Source organism: Lynx rufus, unplaced genomic scaffold (assembly GCF_022079265.1).
Source record: "Lynx rufus isolate CCGP_SWC_20201006 ecotype Redwood Valley unplaced genomic scaffold, mLynRuf1.p SCAF_1, whole genome shotgun sequence".
NCBI classification, from domain to species: domain Eukaryota; kingdom Metazoa; phylum Chordata; class Mammalia; order Carnivora; family Felidae; genus Lynx; species Lynx rufus.
The window spans coordinates 213,111,522-213,120,279 of record NW_025814823.1 but is presented as its reverse complement, the minus strand read 5'-3'; the positions used below and the strand labels follow the sequence as shown (position 1 = coordinate 213,120,279).

General features: G+C 37.3%; 1 pseudogene; it reads right to left on the bottom strand.

The window, feature by feature from the left end:
- Nucleotides 1–1,491: 1,491 nt before the first annotated feature.
- Nucleotides 1,492–2,133, bottom strand: LOC124510302 (programmed cell death protein 6-like; annotated as a pseudogene).
- Nucleotides 2,134–8,758: the final 6,625 nt, after the last annotated feature.

Genomic DNA, 8,758 nt, shown 5'->3' with positions numbered 1-8,758 from the left:
ATTTGCAAATATTGAACCATACTTGCATCCCTGGAATAAATCCCAATTGACTGTGGTAAATAATCCCTTAAATGTATTGTTGAATCCAGTTTGCTAATATTTTATTGGCCTGTAGTTTTCTTTTTTTCTTTTTCTTTTCTTTTTTTTTTTTTTTTGGTAGGGTCTTTGCCTGGTTTGATTTCAGGGTAATGCAGGCCTCATAGAATGAATTTGGAAATTTTACTTCTTTTCTTATGTTTTGGAATAGTTTGAGGAGAATAGGTATTATTTCTTCTTTAAATGTTTGGTAGAATTCACCCAGGAAGCCATATGGTCCTGTAGTTTTGTTTGTTGTGGATTTTTTTAAGTTTATTTATTGAGAGAGAAAAGGGGGGTCAGAGAGAGACCAAGAGATAGAATCCCAAGCAGACTCAGGTCCAGTGCAGAGCATGATATGGGGCTCAGTCTCATGAACTATGAGATCATGATCTAAGCTTATATTAAGAATTGGATGCTAACCAACTCAGCCACCCAAGCACCCCCTGTTCTGCTCAATATGTTAAAAGTTGCCCATATTAATAATGATCATTAATTCATTTCCTCCCCAAATGTTTTCTAAGAATTCAAAATGGTGAAAAAACCCAGACATGGGTCTGTCTTTATGAAGCTTATAGTGCAGTGATATTAAAAAGCATAATCACAGTACAAATAGTAGTTTTCTATAATTAAAGCAACTATGTAACATGTTAAATTAATATTGAATTTTATGGATGTCATGAGTTTATTTATGTTTTTACATTTGTTTAGCTTTTTTGGGGGGGCAGAACAAGAAGCACATTTGCTTTATTGTTTATGTTGCATATTCAAACACAATAGATCCTGTTTTAAAAATGTAAGGCACATAAAAGCCTCTGTGCAAGTTCCATATTATTTTAAAATTCTTATTGGCTAATAGAAGTATTTCTACTATAGAACTGGAGCTATCTAGAAATGCACATGATGAATTTTTTGCATGGGACAAGTGAACAGTTTCAAATCAAATGTTTGTATATGAATAATGATTATAACTATTGTTACACTTGCAAAAACCTTAATTAGCTTATGCACAAATGTTAGCTTAGCCCTCAAAGCTTAGCCTTAAGCTTAGCTTAGCCCTCAAATGTTAATTATATAAAATGTAAAGGGGCACCTGGGTGGCTCAGTCAGTTGAACATCCGACTTCGGCTCAGGTCATGATCTCACGGTTTGTGAGTTTGAGCCCCGCATTGGGCTCTGTGCTGACAGCTCAGAGCCTGGAGCCTGCTTCTGATTCTGTGTCTCCCTCTCTCTCTGCCCCTCCCCCACTTATGCTCTGTCTCTGCTTATTTCTCATGCTCAGAAATAAACATAAAAAAAATTAAAATGTAAAAGAAGAACAGTATCTAGCTGCATTTTTGTCCTGTTCTTTAAAGGGAGATTTGACATTTTTAGTTTTCCTTCCATAAGTCATGTTGCTATTTGCAAAGGCCAGTGTTATAAGAGGCTAAAGACCATAAACAGATACTGTTCATATTACACCTGAATCCAGCCGACCTGATCCAAATGGTAATGCCTGAATATATCTGTCAATCTCAGTGCGGAAATCATGGATTGTTGCACTTAGGAGGCCACAGAAACTTCACTTTCACTGATCTAGCATTCTGCAAGACGATGTGGCACTGGATGAAGTCATCAAACATGATCTGCCCCCATCCTTGTCTGTCAAACTTGCAAATGAGAATGTTGTGAAACTGGTCAGAGAGCTCATATCCTGACAGGGCTTGCTTGAGCTTGTTCTTATCAATCATCCCAAAGTTGTCTCTGTCATAAGTGTGAAAGATGTTCCGCCAGTCTGTGATGTACTTCCAGACACCAGTGAACTCACTTAAGTTCACGGCAGCCTTGTTCTCTCAAACATAGACATGATTGACCCGACAGTCACTGATTAAATGGAGCACAAGTACTGTTAGATAGTGCTTGCTGAAGCTTGTTATCCCATATCACCTCGCTCCCGTCTTTATCAACCCTCTGGAAAACGTTCCACAAGTTGTTCTGGTCCGGCAGCACCATGCCTTCAGCAGGGCCAGCCCCAGGACCCCAGGCAGCAGGGGTTGGTGGCCATGCGGCCAGGTGCATAGCTGGACTGAAGTGCCAGGGGAACATGAGAGGTGGTTACATTTTATAGTATAAAATCATCTTCCATTTAATTAACATCATGGTAAAAATAATTTAACATGCGGGATCTACAAGGACTTTTTTCTTTTGCAAAATGTCTGTATACCACTGAAATTTGAAAAACTGTTTAAGAAAATGATTTTTGCCTAATTCATGTTAACTGTCAAATCTGAATGTCAAATATGTAGGTATAATTGTGGACAAAGTAACTCAAAGAACTTTCCAGAAATAGCCTCTAATGTTTGGTTAAAGAGTTACTGATGGAGTTTCTTCCTGAAGGTAGCAGAAGAAAATTTTCTACCAAAAAAACACCTCATTTATTAAATGAAATGTCGGAGGAAACACTCTGACATATCAAAGATAGAGCATAAGCTCCAAGTCCATCATAGTCCATGAGAAATTAACTTGTGGCTTTTAGTCATTTGTATTGAGTCATTGTTCATGCCTGGTTAAAACACTGATGTTATCTTAGAACAAAAAGTATACAAATTCAAGAGCTATTTGCTTAGGACTGAGCTCAAAGTCGGCTGATTGTAAGAAATTTTTTGTTGAGGTTTTGTTTGTTTTTGTTTTTAATATTTGATTTAACAGGATCTCTGGAACATTAATATATGAGTAATTTGGGTCAGGGAATCAAAGTGTGAAGTAAGGCAAGATGCAAGGTGTATCTATATAAATAGTATTTGGGTGAAAAGTGAAGAACTTAGGTGATCAGATTTTTCCATATAGATATATTTGACATGATGTAATTTAAATACCCAGATCTACTACCAGTTTCTCTTCTTTTCCTACAGATATTTGGCATTAGTAACTGAGATTATTCGAGATAATCTCAAATAGCAGGCACTGTGTTTCATGCATATATGTTGAATTGGAATAAATTGTACTTATAAATGCAGACAAAATCTTGTTTCTTGTCAAAACAACAAAAGTAGTATTGTTAACTCTTGAGAAAAATCCTTGTTAAAAATAATTTCTGTAAAAACAATAATCATCTTACTATATCTATAAGCTCATTATGAAAGACCTAAAAATGTGATACCTTTGAAATAGGGGAAGGAGAGACCTGCTTTTTTTCACAATGTCATTCTCCAAGTAGTGTGTGACTAATAGAGAAGGTATGTGACTCTCAGGTACAGTGAATGAGCAAATTCTTAGTGGCATCATGACATCACCAGGAGCGTGACTTGGGTCAAGAGCTTGGCAGGAGGCTTTGAGAACAGCAGAATCAACAGCAATCAGGATTGGGAAGCCAACATACTGGCCACCATAAAACTGAAAAGAGAGCTTATTGTACCTCATGCACAGCAGCAGGTTTAACAGAAAAGTAGACATGTTTATAGTCCCAGATTTACAGCATGCCTTATAAACACCTTATTACTTAGAATCCAGTCTGCTGTCCTAGAAACTAAGAATGTGACTTTGTTAAGCAGTAGGATTTGTTGACATAAATGTCTTGACTAAGTTTGCCATTGTGGTTAACCAAAACGCATTTACTCCTGGGAAAGTAAACACAAGCAAACAAAATGTCTCTTATACTACAATACAGTAAGTTTCAAATTGACCAAACTTAATGCTATGACATAAATATGCTTAATGTTTATGGAATTTTTTAGAAACCTTTTGCCATGTTGGGCTTACCATCCTGTGTAAGTCTTACTAAATGGGAATGTGTTTTCAGAATTACATGTGATTAAAGACTTCATCAGAAATATTCAGAAAACCTGCCATGAATACCGGGGCTAACCATGCAGCAAATAAAATGGGTCACGGTCTCCTCAGACATTAACGTGGATAAATCAGTTCTGCACCATGTAATAGTAACACACTGAAATGGTTACCAACAATTAAAAATAGAGAACTAATGGAAAATAATGTTGAATAAATATTATAAAACCACATGAAAATATGTTCAAGGAAGGCAACGTATCTGGCTAAAACCCACAAAGTTGAAAAAATTCCTAGGGAAAAATGAAAATTCAGACTGATCTTCTGCTGCTAAAAATTCATCTCAAACCTTTGGTTTGAGGGTAGACTTTTGGGATTACAGACTCAGGACCATTGAAGAATAACAAAATCAACTTAGCAGGTTTCCTACCTTTTCAGGCTTATAGTCAGCCCTCTTCAAACCTCAAAAATTCTATAGTAGAAAAGTTCTTTATGTCAGATATAAATGAGTAGTCATGATTAGATATTTCTGATCTAAAATAATGACCAATTTTTTTGCAACAGAATTTATATCAATAAAGATCTACAGAAAATTAAGAAGATGGTGTCTCTGTGGTTGACAAATAAAATGTGAACAAATAATACAGTCATTTATTTACCAAATCCTACAAACTAGATCCTATAAATGATAAGAACATGGACATATTTCTAAAAGAACCATGTGGTTGGCTTCATAAGCCACAGTAAAAGAAAATGACCGTGTGAAGCCATGAAAAATTTTTATAAGTCTAAAGTATGAGAGATACCATTCTGCAGTAGGACATTCAGGAATGGTATCAGGGATTTAGTTAACTAAGCTCCATGCATCCCCTCCAAATCGAATCAGGCCATGTATATTAACAGAAGTGAAATGCTCAAAATGAGAGAGTTGATGGTTGCATTCAAGATAGGAGTTACTGCTCATAGTTCTAGGCACACAAATTAAAACTGACATTGACAAACTGAAGGAAACCCAAAGGAAAGTGATTTGAACAGAAATTAGGACCACATATTCTCACATGATGAGAAAGTTGAAAAAAATCAGGACGTTTAGTTTGTAAAAAAATGTTTTCAGAGAAATATGGTCATTGACTCAAATACATGGAATACAGTACAATCCAGTTTTATTCTGGGTTCAACAAACAGAAGTTACAAGGAAACCAACAAAACAAGAATAAACTTTGTATTTCTAAATAAACAAAGCTTCTAAAAATAGAATGGCCTACCTTGGGAGGATGGACATCACTGGAAATGTTGAAAGGTTGAACAAACCATTGGTGGTTATTGTAGAAGAGACTGGAACCCTGGAAGGAAGGGGAGATTGATCTATATAGAGTGGTGTTCAAACGGTATAATAGAACCTTAGTATCCCCAATGAAACAAAAAGACTGAGTAATATGTTAGAGCTCACTCCATCTTTATCCAAGGCAGTTTTGGTCAAGTCTATTTTGTATATGGCACTCTACCCAAGATTTCATTTTATAAAAGGCTTGTGCTAATAAAAAGTCTTGAAAACCATTACATATGATGATTTCCGAAGTTAATTCTGACGTTATTACATGATTCAGATATGGATAAATTCCTTCTTTATATGTGACCTATTGTCATGTTTCTAAATGAAACGCTGGTACTCAGAGGGCTCAGAGCATTCTATGCGAAGGAAGAGCAATTAACTTGATAGTTACTACCAAGAATGTGGGTTAGGCAGTAGAGAGTAATTCATAGCAGGGATGTGGGGAAGATAATTTCTAGGAAAATCAGAAGAAAAAACCAGCAGTCTAGAGATGTGGCATATTGAAGTAATTTCTAAAACCATGTGAATATTATTCATAGTATTATGAAAGAAGAAACATCCCTGGCCTCCAAGAGGTTTCTCAACGCTGATACTCCTTAAATCAGATTTCATTTCCAGTGAAGTGCTAATTTTATGAGTTACTTGTAGAAAGTTTAAGTCTCTGAGGACAAGGAAGCAAGAAGGCTGATTTCATTTTTTAGGTATCTTAGCATGTTAAGGCCACTGGCATAATTCCAGAGAAAGTGTGCATCCTTCTTTGGTCATCCTCTTGTTTAGAAAAGCAGTTGATAATTTAGAACTATTATCCCAGACATGATCTCATTTTGTCTCCCAACAATGACCTAAGGAATATCACCTTCAATTCCCACATGCATTATCACCTTCAATTCCCACATGAAAGAATTGGAGATCAGATATAATCAGTGCCCATTCCAGTTCACACAGATACTAAGTGGGGGGCCAGCATGAAATCTATCTTGATACCAAGTTTAAAATTCTTTTGCAATATTTTCGGCACATGAATTCTTCAACAAAGGAGCTCTGATAAAGTTTAGAGTTCCCTTAAACTTTGTCTTTCTTCTTACAATTTCTTTGTGTCTGACATATAGTAACTACTATTTGACACAGCCTTAGCTTTGGATACATAAGTGGACAAAAAAACCTCATTTGGACTCAAATAGTAACATCTCTATTAAAAATCAACAGTTCTCTAGAAATAAACAGGTCTATTAAAAAAAACACCTTAATTTAGTGACTCAGCAAATCGTGCTGTGATAGCTTTCAGTAATTACTTTTTATTTTTGTTTTTTTAAGTGTCTATGGTAAGAGAAGCATGTAGAAAAACATCATGTTTTGCATGCCCTTTTATTTTCATTACCTCTTCTACTACTTGAGAATGTCTCCAGACTGCTGAATGTCTGGCAGGTGGACCAGTCTTAGCAAAACATCTTGGATTGTATTAGCTGAAAACAAATGTAAAGGGACCATAAGAAGCTAGATTTCCCTCAAATGGTGCCCTGGAAGAGGGTTTATTTTTCTTGACTGTTCAATTTCTAGTTTGAGTCTTCAAAGTCCAGAATGCCAGGGCCTTGGATGCAAGTATTAGTAAAAAGCAAATTCTAATTTGGCCCCTATGGGAAGCAGAGAAAATGCCATAAAGATTTTATCTCTTTTTGTACTTGGAATTTTCTTTACTGCCTCCCCTAAGAAGAGGGTAGATGGTGTCTATTAAGAGATAATTTACTCTTGCAGCCAATTCAGAACATTTCCACAAAATCAGTCCTACCTTCCTGGGTGAGTCTAGCTGAAGGTAAAGTTTCTGAAAGGATAGTCCTTAAATAAAGAGACTAAGACTACATATGCACAGCACATGGCATGAAAGAGTTCATTTTCAACCACATACTATATCCTTTCCATGGAAAATCATAGTGCATATGAAATATCCTATAGTTAAGAAATCAATTGTTCTTTGTTTATCCCAATATTTCTCAAAGTTAGTTGGCTATTGTGTTGATCCCTTGCTTGCCCTTTCCCTGCTCTTCCTGTATTAGGGAAAGGTGAAAGAGAGTGGGTATTCTAGGAAACTCTGTGTGTGTGTGTGTGTGTGTGTGTGTGTGTGTGTGTGTGTGTTCAGGCTTTCTTGCCAACTAGCTTTCTCCTGAGCTTGGTGGTAGGTCAGTAGATGGGAAGAAGGGAGAAGCCAGGGTATTCCTCCTCCCCTGCCCCACCCACTGCTTCAGTGGAGTTTCCTGCAACAGTGGTGTTTCCTTCATAGTTTCAACCTCCCCATGATAGACTCTCAGTGGTTCCAACTTTTACTGGGTGGTCCTAGATCCACTTTCCTTTACACTGCAGGTAGTAAGGGATTCCTGCTATTGTGAAACTATAGACTGCTTTTATAAGTGGCGGGACAGGTGGTTTTCAGAAATGTCCCTAGCATTCTGTACACCAGGACTCACAGAACATGCTCACTTATCCTGATAGCAGAGCAGTAGTTGCATAGATTTCAGAACAGTGGGAATATTGGTTATCAGCAGCATGGAATCTGTCTCTTTCTCATGTTTCTAGATTTTGGGGATCTATTAATCTAGATAAGTGCCCTGGCCAGTTTGTTGGTAAGCAGAATGTCCTAGCCTAAGGACTTTGAGCAGATGGGTTCTTAGAGCTGGATCTGTTCCTGCTGTGTGAAGACAAATTTTTGCATCACCGCTGACATCTTCTCAGCATTTTTGAGGTTTCTAACAAGTACTCATCTGCTCTATAGTCATAGGGAAAAAAAAATGGATGGTATACACCAGGTCCTAAGTTTTGTCCCACAAGAATCCCATGTTGAGATGCATAGTGACGCTTTTAGGGCTGATGACCTCTCCAGACAAACTTGAGATAATGTATCAAGTCACCGATTCCTGATCTACAGTTTGGCACCCTTTTGCAAGAAGCAGTACCAGGTATGGTAGGCTAATAATGTCCTTCCAAAGATGTCTACACCCTAATGCCCAGAACCTGATATGCTACCTTATAAGGCAAAAGGGACTTTGTTTTTTTTTTGTTTTTGTTTTTTTTTTTATATGAAGTTTATTGACAAATTGGTTTCCATACAACACCCAGTGCTCATCCCAAAAGGTGCCCTCCTCAATACCCATCACCCACCCGCCCCTCCCTCCCACCCCCCATCAACCCTCAGTTTGTTCTCAGTTTTTAACAGTCTCTTATGCTTTGGCTCTCTCCCACTCTAACGTCCTTTTTTTTTTTTTTTTTACCTTCCCCTCCCCCATGGGTTCCTGTTAAGTTTCTCAGGATCCACATAAGAGTGAAACCATATGGTATCTGTCTTTCTCTGTATGGCTTATTTCACTTAGCATCACACTCTCCAGTTCCATCCACGTTGCTACAAAAGGCCATATTTCATTTTTTCTCATTGCCACGTAGTATTCCATTGTGTATATAAACCACAATTTCTTTATCCATTCATCAGTTGATGGGCATTTAGGCTCTTTCCATAATTTGGCTATTGTTGAGAGTGCTGCTATGAACATTGGGGTACAAGTGCCCCTATGCATCAGTACTCCTGTATCAGCAAAAGGG